This window comes from Henckelia pumila, unplaced genomic scaffold (genome assembly GCF_033568475.1).
Source record: "Henckelia pumila isolate YLH828 unplaced genomic scaffold, ASM3356847v2 CTG_380:::fragment_1, whole genome shotgun sequence".
NCBI classification, from domain to species: domain Eukaryota; kingdom Viridiplantae; phylum Streptophyta; class Magnoliopsida; order Lamiales; family Gesneriaceae; genus Henckelia; species Henckelia pumila.
This window is the reverse complement of record NW_027331814.1, coordinates 32,972-55,953: the sequence shown is the minus strand read 5'-3', so window position 1 is coordinate 55,953 and position 22,982 is coordinate 32,972. Positions and strand designations below refer to the sequence as shown.

Genomic DNA, 22,982 nt, shown 5'->3' with positions numbered 1-22,982 from the left:
AAAATAAAAATGTAATTAATTTGAGTAAAATACTAAAAAGAATACGAGAATGATTTAAAAAATATTTGCAAAATAGCTAATTTATTTCCAAAGACAACGCCAAATATTTGCACCAAAATTGAAGACTAACCATATAGTAAAAAAATAATACAATTTATAAGTGTAGAAGCAAATACGTACAAATTTAATATTTGTGCGAGTTAGACAGATCCATGATTTATTTATACAATTGATTTATCTATATATAATTCCATTATGCAAGTGGTACACTTGGTAAATTAAAAACTGCATAATTAGCCATGCACTTGTATAGTTTGTTATTGCCAAATTCAATAGTTATCGGAGAACATTTGGCAATCAAAGAAGCTCTTCGCTTGGCTCTTGATAGAGGGTTTAGATGGATTTTTGTTTATTCCGATTCACTGTTGACCGTGCAGGCAGTCATGAAGCCTAATAGTGATATCTCTTATGTGAGAAATATTGCTTCGGAAATTTCATCTTTATGTTCTTCTTTCGATAGTGAGTCAATTTTTCATTTTAGGAGATCGGCAAATGGTGTTGCACACTCACTAGCTTATTTTGCTTGTTCTTCCCACGCATTCTTTTTTTGGGTGCTTGGGATTTTTCGGTTTGGCTGAATTGTCTTGTATCCAAAGATCTTATTGTTATTCAATAAAGCTACCAGCTTTTCAGTAAAAAAAAAACAAAAAAAAAAACAAAAAAAAACTAAACATTACGTACCCAAATTCATTAATTTATTGAAATTATGTATTGACTTAACCTGAGTGATCAACTTCAAAGTGAATCACATCAGATTCAGGGGTGATTTTAGGTTACATGAACTGCGGTGGATTTTTTTGTACAAGATGCATGACTGATCAATCATTTCACTTGAAAGACAAACATATGTGGTTTAACACTAAATTCTTTTTTCCAAATGGTCGACCGATGATTTGGTGCAAATAAATGGAAATGATTCTCTCGATATATATATATATATATATATATATATATATATATATATATATATATTAGATTTATAGATAATAACAAATTTTACTAATAAAACATTATTTCCTTTTTACATTTAGCTAGGCATGTTAAATTTCTTTTATTTCATCTTTATTTGAATGTAGAAATCATTTCCTCTTTGAATATATAAGGGAGACTTGGGAATAAATCCCTATTTACAAACCAAACTTGTGGATCAGTCCCTAAGTTAGAGATTTTTTATTTGAACTACCTGACACAAACAAAAAATTGTTTTGCACTCCCTAATCTAATATTATATTCATTTACCTGTCATTTTGATTCCAATATTTTATTTTATTTATTTATTTTATATGCTTCCTACCTTAACCCTACCGACAATTCTCTTCCTTCCTCTGTCCTTGTGGATTTAGCTGGATTCTCAGTGGGTAGGAGGATGCATTCCCAGTAAACACAAGACATCGTTTGTGGTTTCCGATTAGATTCAACCACTTCCCTTTCCCCTTCCCATTTCGTCCACCGATGGATCAATCCCCATGGAGCTCCAAAACCTCAAGAAAATTGAACCCACTTTCCGTTTTCAAGATTCAACTTCCCGAAAATTAAGAAATTTCATCGTGTTCTATTGTACAGGCATGTAGAGTGCTTGGCCAGAATGCTCGAGAAAGGGGTGGATGCGGTCGAGGGTGTGGACTGTAGTCTGTACAGGGTTCCCGAGACCTTGGAGCCACAAGCTTTGGATCAAATGAAAGTGCCACCAAAAAACGACGAGATTCCGGTGATTTTGGTGGAGGATTTGGTGGAGGCAGATGGTTTTGTTCGGGTTCCCAAAGAGGTAGGGGCGTATGGCGGTGCAGATGAAGCATTTTTAGACTCGACCGGGGTGTTGTGGAGGGAGCAAAAGCTTTTCGGAGTTCTCGGGTTCTTTGTGAGCACCGGGACACAAGGAGGCAAGCAAGAAACCACTGTGTAAGACAGTTGTTACATCTCGCATTTGACTCTGTTTTTATGGTTCAGCTTATTCTACAATCGATGTGATTTTATATCACAACCGTCAAATTCTGAATTCAAATAAACATAAAAGTGATATAAAATTGAATTTGTAAGATTATAGAGTGGTTTACATGCTTCATTTAGTCTAATGTTGATGTATTGGTAGCTAGAAATTGAGTAGAATGTGGTATTCTTTTCTTGAAACTTGATTGATGTTGTATTCTTTTCTTCCCAGTTGATTGCTATTGACTTATTTGACACTCTTATATGTACTCTTGCTTTGTTTTTCTAGCAAAACTTTGGGTAAAGCCTTTGGGAGGATAATTAATTGTCCAATATTTGTAGTATGAGCATAATGTACTGCACAAAATCACCAAGTATGTAGGTTGCTTAAAAGTGAAACATCAAAGACCATGTAGTTGCCTAAACCGCATACCAAAGCATGACCCAAGAAAGTGATGTAAATGAATCTAATCGAGCCGATCATTAGTCAAATTCAATGCTCGAATATTAGTACGAGAGAGAACTTCTGATTGTCATTTATTTTATTCTTGAAAGTTTCTTCTTTATTTTCTTTAATTGATTTAACATGAATCTTTGTTTGGTATAGTTCATGTTCCCGATTTAACGACTCCTCTCTTTATAATCACAGTTAATATATATGTTGCAGATTGACTGCAGTTACACAATTAGCCTATCATGGAATGGTCTATGTTCCAATAGGATACACATTTGGAGCCGACATATTTGAAATGGACGGTATCATAAAAAAGACTATAATCGACGAACTAGCAAAGAACCCATGAACTAACCTTTGGTTTCTTTTTTTCTAACATAAATTTTTTATTTGTTTGACTTATGTCTCCCTACAATTAAAAATCTTACATTAATATATTTTTCAATTCACAGATGGTAGAACACATAATTTACGAGAATGCATCTACAAGAAAGTGTAGTTGATCCAGCGGAAGTATTAATGGCACATCGTTGCCTTTATGATCTTTTTGTGAGACTCAATTTTATTTCATGACATTTGTATCATTGTAATATGAACGGATTATTGTCACTTGTCAACTAATTTATGGAATTATAATTTTATCGGGAAATACCTTGAGTATCTCCTATTTATTGACAAATTCGCATACCACAATTAGACGTTAGTGTACTTTATTTTCAAGCAAAAGTACTACGTATCGTTACAAATGGTACTGTGTACCAACACCACAATGTAAAACATGTATGAAAGATGTACCAAATTTAACAAATTCTCATACCACAATTAGACGTTATTATACTTCATTTTTAAGCAAAAGTACTACGCACCATTACAAATAGCACTGCGTTTCTGATCACGCACCAACGCCACAATGTAAAACATGTATGGAAGATGTACCAAATTTAACAAATTCTCATACCACAATTAGAGTTTCTTATACTTTATTTTCAAGCAAAGATACTATGTATCAATACAAATGGTACTGTTTTTCTGACCACACAACAACAACAAATGTAAAACATGTATGGAAGATGTACCAAATATAACAAAATCTCATACCACAATTTGACGTTATTATACTTTATTTGCTAGCTAAAGTACTATGTATAGATATAAATGGTACTTCATTTATGACCTCGCACCAACATCACAATGTAAAACATGTATCAAAGATGTACCAAATATAACAAATTCTCATACCACAATTAGACGTTATTATACTTCATTTTTAAGCAAAATTACTACGCACTGTTACAAATGGTACTGCGTTTCTGATCACGCACCAACACCACAATGTAAAACATGTATGGAAGATGTACCAAATTTAACAAATCTCATACCACAATTAGATGTTATTATACTTTATTTGCTAGCTAAAGTACTACGTATTGCTATAAATGGTACTGCGTTGCTGACCACTTCATTTTCAAGCTAAAGTATTTTTATTTATACTACAAAATTAGACATTTGATATGTAAACATGTGTTAATCACCATTGATGATACAAAATTAGGACATATGATTCATAAACATGTGCCAATCATATACATGTTTATGCATCAAGTGCATGATTCAATGATGATTGGCACATGTTTATGAGTCCTAATGTCTAATTTTGGTAGCACATATGGTGATTAACAAAACACATGTTATGTATCCATTGTTTATGTTTGTAACATATATGGTTAAAACAATTTTATCTATGCATCCAATGTCCTAATTTTGTAACATCAATGGTGATTAAAATATTTTCACTCATAAAATGTCTAAATTTTTAGTATCAATCATGATTATAACATGTTTATGCATTCTAATGTCTTATTTAGTAGAATATATGGTGATTAACAAACACAAGTATATGTATCCATTGTCAAGCTCCGTAGGACTTTTTCAACAATTTTCTTGTCTTCGATTGTATCTCTGTAACTTTTTATTTGATTGATTATTTCAACCACACGTGAAATAAATGTGCAGATATCTTCATTATATTTCATGGCTAAATTATCAAAATCTCGCCATAAAGATTGAAGCTTGATGGAGATAACTTTCTTGGACCCTTGAAACTCCATTTTTAGAATATGCCAAGCTTTTTTGCCATTTTCGGCACCCATGATTCTGGGAAAAATGGATCGATTTACACCTTGTTGGATGAACAATAAGGCTTTGGCATCTTTCCTGATATTTTCCCGGCACTCCTTTTGCTTTGCTTGAGTCCACGTGGCCAAGGTTTCGGCATCTGCTGGTTCTGGTATACCATTCTCTACTATATCCAATAGATCTGGAGAGATAAATAGAATCTTCATCTGGACTCTCCAAAATTCATAACTTTCTCCATCAAATACTGGAATGGGAGTAGTTAATGAATCTTTAGACATTTTTTGTAATAGAATATTTTTGCAAAGGAGAAAATGAACGTGGCTCTGATACCACAATTTTGTTGGATACCAGTATATATATTGATATGCAAGGATTTTATGATATGTTGGCGGAAGCTTTTTAAAGAATAAGAATATATATTAAGCAAGAGAACAACAGAGCATGTAAGAGAAAATGGAAAGAATCGGAGGAACAATAAGAGGAATTGGATTGTTTCTTTCATTCAACCGACTAGCCTATATATAGGCAATAATATAACAATACAAGACAAATAATCATGAATCACACTTTTAATATAACTAGTAAAAATGCACGTGCTCCGCACGTAAAATAACTTATTTTATAATCCAGTAATTATATAATTGGATTAATAAGATAATACTAATAATAAAATATATTGTATATATGTTATATATATAAAAACCAATATCTATCTACTCACTATCTAATTCAATTAAAAAAAATATTGATTCAGAAGTCTATGTATATAACTTAGAAACTTGAATATATCACAAGTGAAAAATAAGAAAATATACAAAAATATTTAGCACATTAGATACAAATGATATATAGATGAAAGTATAAAGTGGTGAAAAAATATACTCTAAAACATTAACTCAAAATATTAAATGACCAAAAAAAAGAGAAATTAAAACATATTACATAATTGTAATAATTAGTATTTACATAAAATAATATACGAAATTAGTGTTTATAATTAACAAATAACATAATAACTAAAATTATTACTTGGTAAGTTATTTGTCATGATAATTTATTACTTTATCTTTTATTTAATTTTTTCAAACTGTTATTTAATATACGTAATATTTTTGTAATTATTTATTAAATTATAATAGTATTTATTTAACAAAAAATTATAATAATTAAAATAAAATTTAATTAAAAAAATTTAAACTAATATGATTTTTTTTAACTTAAAGTACCGTGATTATCACTTCATCGTTTTCTATAAGAATTAGTTTACGTTTTAAACACTTAAATAACATTTAGTATGTTGATTATTAATTTTTCACTCCATTTATGTGCACTAAAAACCTTCAAAACTATATCAAATTAAAATTTCATAAATGTTACATTTTTCAAATAATAAAGGTTATTTTTGTTATATTTAAATTTTTTTAAAAAATGAATATCAAATAATCCACTATATTAAGAATATGATACCTTTAATAATAAAAAAATCTTCTTTTTCATAAACTTTTCATGACAAAATAATTAAATATTAACAAATAATTAACTCACTATTATTATTATTATTATATTTTTAAAACAAATAAATAATTTTCATGATAAAATAATGAATTAATTACAAAATTACTAAATCCACTAACTTGTATTTTGATTATTATTATTTATGATTGTGATTAATTTAAATTAATCTTTATTATTTAATTTAATTAATATTTATATTAATTAATAGTTTATATCATCAGCTAATCATTTAAACAAAATTTTTGTCATCATTATTATATATAAATAGATACTTTTACTAATTATTATTTTATATCAATTAACAATTTTAATTATCATCTTAAATTAATTATATTTAATTAAAGTTTTGTTTCTATTTCCCACCAACTGAAGTATAGTAAGATAATTTATAACACTTTTTGATTATAAAATTTTCATTAATTATTAACAAAAATTAATTTAAATATTTTTTGAGAAGTTTTCAAAATGAATATAAATTTAGTGTATGCATTTTTTTGCAAGGTAACAATATTCTATTATATATTTACCCTTACATTCATAATTTTATAGTATAAATAGAAACAAAATAACATATAAGATTAATGTATAAAAATTTAACACAATTAATAGTAGAAAGGAAGTAAAGTGGACAAAATATATATAAATTTAGTGTATGTGTTGAATCCGATATTTTGGTGATAACAAACAACAACTCATTGTATAGGAATGTGCTGCCAACCATTGTATTTCAGGAATCTACTACAACTTCTACCGGAAGCTTGTCAACCGCCTTTGCTCTCGACCGGCTGAAGTCACAAGCCTATCGACTGGCTATCAAAACCAGCAGAGGATAAATCTATCTACCGGAAGCTTGTCAACCGCCTTTGTCTCTCGACCGATTGAAGTCACAAGCTTATCGACTGGTTATTCAAACCAGCAGAGGACAAATATCTCTACAGGTAGAATGCCAATTTCTTATCAGGATATCTCAAGACAAGTACCTGTGACAAGATGTTCTTTGCAAGATCTTTTATTAAAAGCAGAACCGGCGTGTCAGAAGATTTGTTGACTCCTGCAATCGAGACAACATGTTGCACCAAAATGGCAAAAACACAGAATGACTACAGATAAAGCATTCGACCGTTTATTCCAGTTTTGGACCTTGGAAGTTGTCTGCAGTGTACGATCTTCATGCAGAATCATCAATGCATTTATGAGCATTAAATGTGCTTTCAATGCAGCATCAGAACGTTCAAAATAAAGACGTTGATGATTGACCTATATAAAGGGAAGATTGCTCAAGAAACAAGACAAGTGACAACGGAGAGAGACAAGCAATTCAGAAAAATCTCAATCAACTCAATCACTTGAATAATATCAGAAGTCCTGATCTGATATACTTGAGCACACTTACAAGATCATTCATTTTGCTGCTCAAATAAACCCTCGCCTACAGTTCACATATCTGATCGTCAAGGATCATCCTAGGGTTTCCAAGCCTCTCGACCGCTCTGCAGTTTGAGAAACTCAATTCAACTATACTCATTGTTGAAGAGACTTGAAGCTACTCTGAAAGCTTCCACCAGTCTGATAAGAACTGAGAATCTTATCTGTGTAAATCTAGGAGTTTCGGATTAGGCATTGGATAAGTCCTAAGTCTGAAGTGGGTGTATTGCAAGACGTTGTAATAACCAAAGTATTCTAGTGAATTCCTTCCTAAGTAGAAGAAGGGGAGACGTAGAAGGATTAAGCCTTCGAACTTCCATAAATCGTGCCTTAGTCTTTACTGTTATTTATCTTACATTCTACTCATACATTGTATTATAAACTTTGCATCACTAAAACCTCTGAACTATTTCCGCAACCCTTTTTTTTGATTGTTCAAACCGTTTTAGAAGTTGAGAAAACAGATTAAGTAAACTAAACTTCACTTAATCATTTTGTAAAAGAAGAAAATAAGTTTCAGAGTGTATTCACCCCCCCCCCCTCTACCCTCTGAACCGATCCCAACAAGTGGTATCAGAGCAGGTTCCTTTCTCAACTGCTGATCTGAAGTTTTAAAATCATGACTTCTTTCAACAGAATTCCTATGTTTTCTAAAGAAGAGTATGATGATTGAAAAATTCGCATGCAGGCACATCTTGCAGCACAGGATGATGACATGCTATATGTCATAACAGACGGTCCTATCAAAATTATGAAGGTCAACCCAGCTCTAGCCGATGGTGCAGGACAAATGATTGAGAAACCAAGAGCTGAGTGGACCACTGAGGACAAAAAGAAGGCCAATCTTGACAATGTGGCCGGGGACATCCTATACAAAACATTGGATAAGAATATGTTTAGCAAAATCAAGTCATGTTCCACAGCTAAGGAGATTTGGGAGAAGCTCACTCAGCTATGTGAAGGGAATGACCAGACAAAGGAAAACAAGCTCACTTTGGCCATTCAAAAATATGATAACGCCAAAATGAAGCCAGGGGAAACCATGGATGAATTTGATGAACGGTTCAGTAGTATCATCTGTGATCTTATTGCTTTAGGTAAAACTTATACTAACCGTGAAATTGCTGTGAAGGTTATGAGAACTTTACCCAAAGAATGGGAGATCAAGACAGTGGCCATGAGAGAGTCAAAAGACTTAAGCAAGGTTGAACTGCATGATCTCTTTGCAGATCTCAAAGCCTACGAGTTCGAGCTCAACATGAGGATAGAAGATGAACCATCTACCTCTCAACCAACCAAGGCCTTAACCTCAACCGTGATATGTCCACCGGTCGAGGAAGCTCCAAAGAGATCAGCTGAGCAAATCAGCAATGAAGCCATGACACTCTTTGTCAAGAAATTTGGTAGATTTATGCGTAAAAACAATTCTAAATTTAAAAATTATCATAAATCGGACCATACAAAGGATGGTCCTACTTGTTTTAACTGTGGCAATTCAGGCCACTTCATTGCAGAATGCACCAAGCCTAAGAGCAATGATCAGAAGCAATTCTCCGAAAGAAGAAGGGGTAAGGAGGATAAAAGGACGTTTAGAAAAGGAAGAGACCAAAGGGTTCTAGTAGCAGACGAAAGCAAAAGCAAGTGGGCTGAGTCTGACTCTGACAACTCCAATACCGGAAGCTCTTCAGATGACAGCGATGATGAAAAAGTGGAATGCCTTATGGCCGACATCGAAGAAGAAGCTGAGGAGGTATTTGAGTTTGGCTCACCTGAATTTACTCACAGTGATTTAGTTACTGCTTTACACGAAATGGCTAATGAATACAAAGCATTATCCAAGGAGTTCGAGGAAGTAAAGGCAGAAAGAGCCGACCTAAAAGATAAGTCAAGCGAATCAAGCTGCATGCAGCAAAAAGAGCTTGATGGTCTTAAGGTCAAGCTAAGTCTGCTGGCTACTGAGAATGACACCTTGAAAAGAGTATTCCAAGCTACCTTGATTGAGAATAAAAAACTACTTGAAACCATTAAGGCTTGGAATAAATCTTCTGTAACCATTGACAAGATTCAAGAAATCCAAAGACCGGCACATGATAAAACCGGTCTAGGGTTTGGAACAAATGAACAGTCTATGGAATCCTGTATTCAGTCAAGCCTGGTCAAAGGCAATCTTAACAAAATAAGATTTGTCAGGTCCAGCACGATATATGAACACGATAAGTGCAGCTTTGACAAAAATCAGAAAGTATCTAACGAACGAAGCTCTAAGCATAGAGGGCTGGGATATGTGGATCCCCAGATCTCTAATCAAAGAGGAACTTGGATCAAACCAAAACCTAATGAAAGAAGAAAGGGAAACCAATCTAATTTCAAAAGGCCATGGAATGAGTCTAACTACTCTAAGAAAAGATGGTCAAAGGAGAAGCCTTACCAGTACTTTAATTGCAGGCCAGTTCAAAAGAGGTACAGGCTAACTGATGAAAATCAAAAAGGCAAGCAGCACACAGCAACCTCACAAGCACACACATTTACTGTCTATCGACCGCACAGATTTCTGGACACACACACGGGCAAACCTGTAAGGGTGTTCTAGGTGTGGGTCCCGAAAGGGCTAATCCGACCTGGACCCTACTAGATATGGGTACCAAAAGTTCTTCACTCTTTGTAGGTACTAAAAGTCCAAACGGGCGAGAAAACCACTTCTATCAAGGACACTACCTGGTATTTAGATAGCGGTTGCTCACGACACATGACAGGGAATCCAGAACTTCTAACAGAAGTGGTGTTGTGCAAAGGACCAAAGATCAGCTTTGGAGACAACTCCAAAGGTAAAACCGTGGGTAAGGGTAAGATTATCCATGGTAACATCATTATTAAAGATGTGTTACTTGTTGACAAACTATGCTATAATTTGATAAGTATTAGTCAACTATGTGACAATGATCATTCGGTCGAGTTTCACAAACACACTTGCCTCATAAAAAATGACAAAGGTGAGACTCTTATGACCGGTGTACGAGACCTAAACACCTACAAGGTAAACTGGTCTTGCTCACATATTTCTTCACCTACTTGTCTTACTGCTCATCATGATAAACATTGGTTGTGGCATAAGCGATTAAATCATCTAAATTTTAAGTCCATTTCTAACTTGAGGAAGCATGATTTGGTTTCTGGTCTGCCTGAAGGAGTTTTTATAAAAGATAAAGTTTGTCCTGCTTGTCAACTAGGAAAGCAGGTGAGAGCAACTTTTAAAAATAAAGGGTGTATGTCTTCTTCCAAATGCTTAGATTTACTTCACATGGACCTATTTGGCCCTATACCAGTAAGAAGCATAGGGGGAATGAGATATGCTCTTGTTATTATAGATGACTTTTCTCGATTTACTTGGGTCATCTTTCTCTCTTCAAAAGATCAAACTGCACCTCACTTGATTAAGCTTTTTAAACGATTGCAAAATGAACAATCTACTGTGATAGATAGAATCAGGAGTGATAGAGGGACTGAATTTTTAAAAACCACTCTTATGACTTATCTAGATGATCAGGGAATCAAGCATGAGCTGTCAGCTGCTAGATCCCCACAGCAAAATGGGGTGGCTGAAAGAAGGAACCGTTCTTTAAAAGAAGCAGCCAGAACTATGATTGCTGATTCAAATGTTTCTCAAAGGCTTTGGGCAAAAGCAGTTAACACAGCTTGCTATACTCAAAACAGATCTATGATTAATAAACGATTTAACAAAACTCCATATGAGATCTGGAATGGCACAAAACCTGATATTTCATACTTCAAAATTTTTGGGTGCAAATGCTTTATCCACAACAATGGCAAAAACCATTTGACAGCCTTCGATGCTAAAGCAGACGAAGGAACTTTTATTGGTTACTCAGCCGTTAGCAGAGCTTATCGAGTGTTCAATCAAAGATCACTAACGGTCGAGGAAACCATTCATGTTGTTTTTGATGAATCTACTCTTTGTATAGAACAAACTCAAGGGAGCATAAATGATCCGAGTCATAGACTGGAAAACACAAATCTACAGGAAGAGAGTGACAGTGATCTATATCCTCCAAAGAAGGATGATCCAGTTCCCTCTACCGGGTGTGATCAAACAAGGCCAGAAGTGGATCCACCGGTTGATAACAATCCTCCAGCCAATGATGATCCAGTAAACGAGGACGTTCATCAACCAATTGATGACAACCCTTTAGGGAATTATTTTAGATGGAACAAAGATCATCCACCTGGGTTGGTCATAGGTGACCCTTCTGCTCCTCGAAAAACACGTGGTCAAATGATTAATGAATTCTTGCATGCAGCTTTCATATCTCAGGTAGAGCCCAAGAAAATAGATGAAGCTCTATCAGATGCCAGCTGGATTGAAGCTATGCAAGAAGAGTTGAATCAATTCACCCGCAACAATGTTTGGCATCTAGTTCCTCGACCGAAAAATCAAAATGTGATTGGAACTAGATGGGTGTTTCGTAACAAGCTCGATGAACATGGCACTGTTGTGCGTAACAAAGCTCGACTTGTTGCTCAAGGATTCAGACAAGAAGAAGGCATAGACTTTGAGGAATCCTTTGCGCCAGTTGCAAGACTAGAAGCAATCCGCATCTTTCTTGCTTATGCAGCCTTCAAGAATTTTAATGTTTATCAAATGGATGTGAAGTCTGCATTCCTCAATGGTCTACTTAAAAAAGAGGTGTACGTTGAACAACCACCAGGTTTTGTCAATCCTACTCATCCTCAATATATCTATAAACTTGACAAAGCTCTCTATGGATTAAAACAAGCACCGCGTGCTTGGTATGACACATTACTAAAATTTTTACTGGAACATGATTTCCAAATTGGAACGGTCGATAAGACCCTGTTTAAATTTGTAAAAGGTGATCATGTGTTACTAGTACAAATTTATGTTGATGACATTATATTTGGGTCAACTAACCCCAAGTTGTGCTCAAAGTTCTCTAAGCTGATGCAGGAGAAGTTTGAAATGAGCATGATGGGCGAGCTAAACTTCTTTCTTGGACTTCAAGTGAAGCAACTTGAAACTGGAATATTCATCAATCAGTCCAAGTATGCCAAGGAATTGGTAAAGAAGTTTGAAATGGAACAATGCTCAACTGTATCTACCCCCATGAGTACATCAATTAAGCTTGATAAAGATGAAGGGGGAATTCCGGTCGAGATAACGATGTATCGAGGCCTTATTGGCTCACTGCTCTATTTGACTGCCAGTCGACCGGATATCATGTATTCAGTTTGTTTATGTGCTAGATTTCAAGCTGCACCTAAGCAATCTCATTTCATTGCTACCAAACGAATACTTAAATATATTAAAGGAACTACTAATGTGGGTCTTTGGTATCCCAAAGATTCAAATCTCAATATTATTGGCTATTCAGATGCAGATTATGCAGGTTGTAGAATTGATCGCAAAAGTACAAGTGGCACATGTCAATTCCTTGGAGATAGACTAATCTCGTGGTCAAGTAAGAAGCAGACATCAATTGCTACCTCGACCGCCGAAGCAGAATACCTTGCTGCTGGCAGCTGTTGTGCTCAAATACTCTGGATTCAACAGCAGCTTAATGATTATGGAATCCGGTCGAGTGAAGCTCCAATCTACTGTGACAATACAAGTGCCATAGCCATCACTCACAATCCAGTGATGCACTCTAGGACAAAGCACATTGATGTCAGGCATCACTTTATCCGAGATCATGTCTTAAAGAAGGAAATCAGGCTAGAATACATCTCTACCGATCAGCAAGCAGCAGACATATTCACCAAGCCTCTACCGGACGCTAAGTTTTCATATTTTCGAAATATTCTTGGCCTAGTAGATCTGAGTTAGTATGCATGTTTTTAGGGGGAATGATTGCCATTATGCCATTAAAAGCTTAGCTATTACATTGCCATAAATATTGGCATATCATCCGCCTTTAACCAGTCTCTGACAGGCTTCGTACTAGCAGCCTTGTGCTTTGAACCAGATGATATTAATTGGGCGCGGTGATTATATTCTTCAAAACTTTTTGAATTTCAAAAATACTTTTCATGACGTCACCCTATGGCCCATAGGTTCCTATATATACTTCTTTATACTCGTATATCAATCTTTCACCTTTGCTAAAAGCTTTCATATTGTATTAAACGCATCATCGAATTACTCTCTAGATTTTGCTTACTCTTTGCTTGAGTTCTTATCTACAGCTATCATGTCGATCCAGAAGACTTGCCTCGCAATCAACTTTGATTCCGTTGTTAAGGCAAACAACGCAGGAATATCTGAGGTCTTCACCATGCTTGAAGCCTCTGGACTGAAGAAATTTCTGGAATGCAGCGCCATCTGCGATTTGCCTGTTTTGAAGGAGTTCTTCGCAACCGCTCAAATCGAGCATGGGACTATCAAATGCTTGATCAAGACAGAGGCCTACTCCTTCAATCAGAAGTTCTTCGCCAGCACATTTGATCTGCCCTCCAGGGGTTTGACAAAATGCATGGATCTTCCAGATGGTAACTGCTCTTATTGGTTGAAGGAGTTCTCAACTACTGATGCTCCGATCAAACTGCCGGCCCAGAAGACATCTCTCAAAGCTCCATTCAGGCTACTGACTAATATCGTGGCCAAGAATCTTCTGGCCAAGGCTGGATCTTACGACAAGGTGACGCTGGAGAAATTTCAATACATGGCTTGTATTGCCTCCAAGATCAACATAAACTGGTCAGACATTCTGTTCAATATTCTATGTGAAATGATCAGGGGCAAAGGGCAATCCGAGGGATTTGCTTTGCAAATCTGCCACATCTTGGGCGTCCTTGGAGTGGACTTTTCCAAGACTGAGCCTCTGCATCCCACCAAATGGCTCAACAAGTCTACGATTCTCAAATTCCTGAACAAGAAAGAGACTGCGGTCGACACCTTGCCCTCAACCGCAAAGGTTATTGCTATCCCTCAACCGCTTTCAACGGTTCCGGTCGTGGCCAAACTAGTCTATACCAAGAAGTCTGCCAAGCACCAACTGATCATCGAATCTGACTCTGAAGACGAATCACGTGAGAATGTTCCACTGATTCAAGCTTTCAGCAAGTCATCTCCTTCGGTCTCCAAAGCAGCTGTGTCATCCACGCCTGCAGGCGAGAAGAAGAGGCAGCACAAGAAGTTAAAGTCTCTTTCTGGACTTGCTCCTACCCTGCCAACGGTCGAGACTACTACCGCTGTTGCTTCTACTGCTCCTCAGGGTGTGATAATCCGGGAAGGTGCCTCATCAGCTCCTAAGGTCACTCTAGCTGATCCCAAAGACAAAGGGAAAGGTGTGATGATCTACACACCCAAGGCTCAACCAGCAGCTACGGTAGAACTCAATTTGATCATCTCTCACGTGCTCCGTACTGTCAAGCGTCATCTACAACGTTTTGACAGATGGCATCACTCCCGCACTCACTTGACACTCGCTCAAATATTTCCTAAATGGAAATCTCTAAACGTCATTGAGCAGAAGATGCTTCTATTTGCTGATACTGAAGATATCGTGGAGGCTCTGGGAAGAAGACAGCTCATAGACTTGAAGCTTCGAGGAAGCCTGCTATCTCTGCTAATTAATGAGCGTGTCAAGAATTTCAAATCCAAGAGTCCCACCGCTGCCGATGACTTTGTGATTTTGACTGGACTACAGGATAGTCTACGTCAAATCACTCAACTACTTCAGCACTTCCAAGCTCTCAACAATGTCAAAACACCAGCTTCAGCAGCCTGTTTACAAGCTTATGTGCTGGAAGCACAAGTGATGATGAAGACCTTTCTCACTCAAGATCAGGGTGAAGAAGACGTCTATGCTCTCCCTTCTTCAGATGGGATTCTGACCGATCTCATCGCTGCTGACCTCTTTCAATCATCTGCTCTAAAATCGAGTGTGGCAGCATCTTCATCAGTCGACCCCTCCTCAACCGCAGTCCAAGCAGTCACTCAACCGGAAGCAGTTGTGATTGCTCACTCCTCTCCAGTGACGACCGCTCACACCTCTCCCAGTCATCCACAAGATGTTTTAGAAATGGTAGCACAAGAGATACCTGTCACCTCTGTGACAGAGGCTCCTTGCAGTAGTGAAGCAATAGTGCCCCCAACGGAGATATCAAGCACTATTGTATCACCTGCATCTCCAGAACAGCAAGTGACTGATGCTGATCCAGCACTTCAACCGTCTCCATCTACTGAAAAGTTTTTGGAAGATCTCATTATGGATAAACTCAGTGCTGATCCTGATATTCCACCAACCATATTGGCTGCAGTCGAAACTATTACATCTCCAACTGTACCATTATTGGAAGGTCCATCGGGTAGCTCTCCAGCCAGTTCACCCGCACCACATCATCGTGAGTCTAGCCCGGTTTCACCAAGAAATGACCCACAAGGGCAAATGCTTCAAACTGATGATTCTTTAATTGAAGCCATGGCCGCAGCTCTAGATCATACCTTGATAAATCGGCTTCATGAGCTCATGCAAACGGTTAGGTCCTTCTCTCAAGACATAACAAACTCATCCTTATCGGTCGATAATTCACGTCAGACGATGATTCGGCATTTCGAGACCGTATCTCGAGACCTTGCTCGTCTGTCCATAGAGATCACTAATCATCATCGCACTCAAATCAACACGCTCTCTACCGTCTCTGAACAAGTTATCCGATCCGAAAACCGCCTTCATAAGCAGTTGAATGATCGGATGGACACTATGCAAGCCACTCTACTTGCTCAAATCGATGCAAAAATAGACACTATGCAAGCCTGCCTTGGCACTCAACTCACTGAGGTCATCCTTCGACTCAACCAAGGTGATGCCAAAAAGGGGGAAGAAGAGCAACGTAGAGTAGCATAAGCAAGAAGACGTGAAGAAGAGTCCAGAAGAAAAGAAGAAGCCGACAGAAGAAGAAGAGAAGGCGATAGGTCAGGAGGAGCCAGTTGGTTCAAAAGATGAACAACTTGTCTCTTCTTTACTTATCGCAGCTGTATTTTTTTCTGTAGGTGTAATAAAAATGCCCATTGTACTTAATGAAATTCATTCTCTCAATGAAGTTCATTTTAATGCTTTCATATTGTTCTTGGAGCACTTAAGTTTTGTCATCACCAAAAAGGGGGAAATTGTTGAATCCGATATTTTGGTGATAACAAACAACAACTCATTGTATAGGAATGTGCTGCCAACCATTGTATTTCAGGAATCTACTACAACTTCTACCGGAAGCTTGTCAACCGCCTTTGCTCTCGACCGGCTGAAGTCACAAGCCTATCGACTGGCTATCAAAACCAGCAGAGGATAAATCTATCTACCGGAAGCTTGTCAACCGCCTTTGTCTCTCGACCGATTGAAGTCACAAGCTTATCGACTGGTTATTCAAACCAGCAGAGGACAAATATCTCTACAGGTAGAATGCCAATTGCTTATCAGGATATCTCAAGACAAGTACCTGTGACAAGATGTTCTTTGCAAGATCTTTTATTAAAAGCAGAACCGGCGTGTCAGAAGATTTGTTGACTCCTGCAATCGAGACAACAGGTTGCACCAAAATGGCAAAAACACAGAATGACTACAGATAAAGCATTCGACCGTTTATTCCAGTTTTGGACCCTGGAAGTTATCTGCAGTGTACGATCTTCATGCAGAATCATCAATGCATTTATGAGCATTAAATGTGCTTTCAATGCAGCATCAGAACGTTCAAAATAAAGACGTTGATGATTGACCTATATAAAGGGAAGATTGCTCAAGAAACAAGACAAGTGACAACGGAGAGAGACAAGCAATTCAGAAAAATCTCAATCAACTCAATCACTTGAATAATATCAGAAGTCCTGATCTGATATACTTGAGCACACTTACAAGATCATTCATTTTGCTGCTCAAATAAACCCTCGCCTACAGTTCACATATCTGATCGTCAAGGATCATCCTAGGGTTTCCAAGCCTCTCGACCGCTCTGCAGTTTGAGAAGCTCAATTCAACTATACTCATTGTTGAAGAGACTTGAAGCTACTCTGAAAGCTTCCACCAGTCTGATAAGAACTGAGAATCTTATCTGTGTAAATCTAGGAGTTTCGGATTAGGCATTGGATAAGTCCTAAGTCTGAAGTGGGTGTATTGCAAGACGTTGTAATAACCAAAGTCTTCTAGTGAATTCCTTCCTAAGTGGAAGAAGGGGAGACGTAGAAGGATTAAGCCTTCGAACTTCCATAAATCGTGTCTTAGTCTTTACTGCTATTTATCTTACATTCTGCTCATACATTGTATTATAAACTTTGCATCACTAAAACCTCTGAACTATTTCCGCAACCCTTTTTTTTGGTTGTTCAAACCGTTTTAGAAGTTGAGAAAACAGATTAAGTGAACTAAACTTCACTTAATCATTTTGTAAAAGAAGAAAATAAGTTTCAGAGTGTATTCACCCCCCCTCTACCCTCTGAACCGATCCCAACAGTATGCATTTGTTTGCAAGGTAATAATACACTATTATTTGATTTAATAATATTAATATATTATTAAAAAATTTATATTGCAATATTACAAATAATGAACGAAATGAAAAAAAAATATAATAATAACATATAAAATGTATGTATGAAAATTTGTTCCAATTAATAATTGGAAGAAATTTTAAATGAAAGACATAGAATTAAATAGATTTCATTAAAATGGAAGTTATATGTGAAATTATTACAATAATTGTCTTGTGCATTCTCCAACTTTGTTCCTTTATTTGTTGTAATTTTACTTATATAACCCTCATTATTATCTTATGTACATAGAATGAAAGGATAAAGATGTATATACATAATGAAAAAACTTTAATCCTACATTCATACTTTTATAATAGTAATAGATTTTTCATTAATTATTAACCAAAATTACTTTAAATATTTTTTGAGAATTTGTCAAAATGTATATAAATTTAGTGTATGCATTTGTTTGCAAGGTCACAATATTCTATTATTTACCCCTACATTCATAATTTTATAGTATAAATAGAAATAAAATAACATATAAGATTAATGTATGAAAATTCAACACAATTAATAGTAGAAAGGAAGTAAAGTGGACAAAATATATATAAATTTAGTGTATGCATTTGTTTGCAAGGTGATAATACTCTATTATTTGATTGAATAATATTAATATATTATTAAAAAATTTATATTGCAATATTACAAATAATGAACGAAATGAAAAAATATAATAATAACATATAAAATGTATGTATGAAAATTTGTTCCAATTAATAATAGGAAGAAATTTGAAATGAAAGACATAGAATTAAATAAATTTCATTAAAATGGATGTTATATGTGAAATTATTACAATAATTGTCTTATGCATTTTCCAAATTTGTCCCTTTATTTTTTGTAATTTTACTTATATAGCCCTCATTATTATCTTATGTATATAGAATGAAAGGGTAAAGATGTATGTATATACATAATGAAAAAAACTTTACTACTACATTCATACTTTTATAGTAGTAGTAATAGATAATATGTAATAGATAATAGATAATAGATAGATTTAAAACAAATAAATGATTTTCATGATAAAATAATGAATTAATAACAAAAATACTAAATCCACTAACTTGTACTTTGATTATTATTATTTATGATTATGATTAATTTAAATTAGTCTTTATTATGTAATTTAATTAATATTTATATTACTTAATAGTTTATATCATCAGCTAATCATTTAAACAAAATTTTTTGTCATCATTATTATATATAAAAGGATACTTTCACTAATTATTATTTTATATTAATTAACAATTTTAATTATCATCTTAAATTTATTATATTTAATTAAATTTTTGTTTAATTTCCCACCAACTGATGTATAGTGAAAGATAGTTTATAACACTTTTTAATTATATTTTTTTCATTGATTATTAACAAAAATTACTTTAAATATTTTTTGAGAATTTTTCAAAATGTATATAAATTTAGTGTATGCATTTGTTTGCAAGGTCACAATATTCTATTATTTACCCCTACATTCATAATTTAATACTAGAAATAGAAATAAAATAACATATAAGATTAATATTGTATGAAAATTCAACACAATTAATAGTAGAAAGGAAGTAAAGTGGACAAAATATATATAAATTTAGTGTACGTATGCATTTGTTTGCAAGATGATAATACTCTATTATTTGATTGAATAATATTAATATATTATTAAAAAATTTATATTGAAATATTACAAATAATGAACGAAATGAAAACATATAATAATAACATATAAAATGTATGTATTAAAATTTGTTTCAATTAATAATAGGAAGAAATTTGAAATGAAAGACATAGAATTAAATAGATTACATTAAAATGGAAGTTATATGTGAAATTATTACATTAATTGTCTTATACATTTTTCAAATTTGTCCCTTTATTTTTTGTAATTTTACTTATATAGCCCTCATTATTATGTTATGTATATAGAAAAAGGATACTTTCACCAATTATTATTTTATATTAATTAACAATTTTAATTATCATTTTAAATTTATTATATTTAATTAAAATTTTGTTTTTATTTTCCACCACTTGAAGGATAGTGAAAGATAATTTATAACTCTTTTTAATTATAAATTTTTCATTAATTGTTAACAAAAATTACTTTAAATATTTTTTTGAGAATTTGTCAAAATATATATAAATTTAGTGTATGCATTTGTTTGCAATATTCTACTATTTACCCCTACATTCATAATTTTATAGTAGAAATAGAAATAAAATAACATATAAGATTAATGTATGAAAATTCAACACAATTAATAGTAGAAAGAAAGTAAAGTAAACAATATATATATATATAAATTTAGTGTATGCATTTGTTTGTAAGGTGATAATATTCTATTTATTTGATTGAATAATATTAATATATTATTAAAAAAATTTATATTGCAATATTATAAATAATGAACGAAATGAAAAAATATAATAATAACAAATAAAATGTATGTATGAAAATTTGTTCCAATTAATAATAGGAAGAAATTTGAAATGAAAGACATATAATTAAATAGATTTCATTAAAATGGAAGCTATATGTGAAATTATTACATTAATTGTCTGGTGCATTTTCCAACTTTGCCCTTTATTCAATGATCCGTAGACCCACATGATAATAGGGAAAATTGCTTTTTTGGTCCTGTATGTTTGTCACTTTGCGATTTTGGTCCTATATATTTTTAGATTGCAGTTTTAGTCCGCTATCTTTATTTTTTTGGCAATTTTAGTCCTTTTTTCGATGTGGCGCTGACGTGGCACAAATTCAATGCTGATGTGGAGCTGACGTGTACAGTGCCACGTCAGCATTTTCGAAGAAAAAGGACCGAAATTGCCAAAAATCGAAACATACAGGACTAAAACTGAAATGTTAAAACATAAAGGACCAAAATCGCAAAGTGACAAACATACAGGACTAAATTTGCAATTTTCCCCATGATAATAATGCACCTACATGACAATAATGCATACAAATTATTAATGTATATTATTTTACAAAAATAAGCACGTTAATCTTTTCGCCATAGCTGGTGAACTTTCTGTCAAGACCATATGCAATGGCTGCAGCAGTCGGCTCGACGATGATACGCAAGACGTTGAGGCCGGCACTGGTTCCAGCATCCTTGGTGGGAATCATTGAAGTAGGCAGGCACCGTAATAATGGCGTTTGTTATCGTCATCCCGAGATAAGCTTCCGCAATATATCGATCTTTCATCTTGGTGAGGATCATCCCAGAAATTTCTTCAGCTACATATTTTTTCTCCTCACCTTTATCATCGAGGCCAGAACTGATTTTGATGGGTCACTGAACCTCCGCCCAATCAACCTTTAGCGTCTACAAATTAAATTTTTTATGGAATAAAAAAGAAAATTGTTCAACTCAAACCTAAAAATAATGCATTAAAACATTTAATCTTGATGAACAAAAGGGGAATATGGTGTGCAATATTATGAATTTTACGCATTATTACTTACGAGTACATTCAACTTTGTAATATTATGTTAATTGCACTGACAAGTTAACCATGCATTTGTTTATATATTATCATGAAATCAAAAAGGAAAAATAACATATATCACTTATTTGAAATCTCAAGTCTATTGAAAACACCTTACGAAAGTTTGTTGAGCTAGTAGTACTCTTTTATTATTCTAGACTAGATATGTAGCTAGCATACACCCCTTTTCGACCAAAAAATTACTAAACTGTTCTTAAATAACTTTTATGAACTCTTTTATCAGTATCTTTTATCAAAAATTTAAATTAAAACAACAATACATTTAATTATGTTATTTCAGTTAAAATTATTTATAAAATCAAATTACTTAATTTAAATATTAAATTATATTTTAAAAATAATTAAACTTAATATGTAATTTAATGTAATAATATAATTTACCACTAAAAAATATTTCGCGTATAACAAATATTAAGATAAAATAATTATATATAATTTTCACAGTTATTTAACTAAAATTTGATTATTTTATTCAATTAAATATATAATTTAATTAATTAATTATTTAAGTAGGGGTATTTTTGTCATTTTTAGCTGAAAGAGGTGTGTATGTTACCGAACTACAATCACAGGGGGTTATTAGCTCAAAAAACTTTCATAGAGAGTTCTCAGTAAACCCGAGAATTTTTCCAATAAAAAATTATAGGGTCTACTCCAACTCTTCTAAATTTTTTGTTTCAAAGTGAGTTGGCTAATCATTTCGTACAAATACACCGAGAGTGTTTTAACATAGAATCTTCAGTTTATGTAGTTAGGACGCAGGACAACTTCAAGGCTACATATCAACGGCCAAGGAAGACATGATTATTAAGCATCGCCTCCACAAATTAAGTGTATATGTACTCTGTGGCTTGGCAAGCACTTCGTGTGTGGAATTGTAAAATTGGCAATTAATTAACCAACTTCCATGGAACAGAATCTGAAAATAACTTTACCATAACCATATATAATATTCAATGGAAACGTGCAGGGACGGATCTAGGATATATGTCGGTTTTGGAGGGACCGCTCACAGAGTATAGATAAAAGATAAAAATTATATTGCTTTTAACAAATATATTTTTAAGAAAAAAAAAGGGTTGATCTCGAAGGGCACTCCATTCACATGAGTCAGAGGCCCATTGGCTCATGTGGAGATTAATTCGAGGGATGTGGACGAGCTGCAGGGACCTGAAGGAGGGAGCACATGTCTCTTTTAATAAATATTATCAATGCATTCGAAAAAAAAATCATCATTCATTTTGCTCCAAAGCCTAATTTTGACGATATTCACAGCTGAGAATTATAGTTTTATAGTAGTTGTAAAAACTGAAAGAATAAGTATATGCAGTATCACCCTAAAAACAAGGTTGATTAATTAAAATTTTGAAGATTGGTTAATATTTA

At 34.1% G+C, this 22,982-nt stretch overlaps 1 pseudogene; it reads left to right on the top strand.

Annotated features, from left to right (window-relative positions):
• Nucleotides 1–299: 299 nt before the first annotated feature.
• Nucleotides 300–2,789, top strand: LOC140871097 (NAD(P)H dehydrogenase (quinone) FQR1-like; annotated as a pseudogene).
• The last annotated feature ends 20,193 nt before the right edge of the window (nucleotides 2,790–22,982 follow it).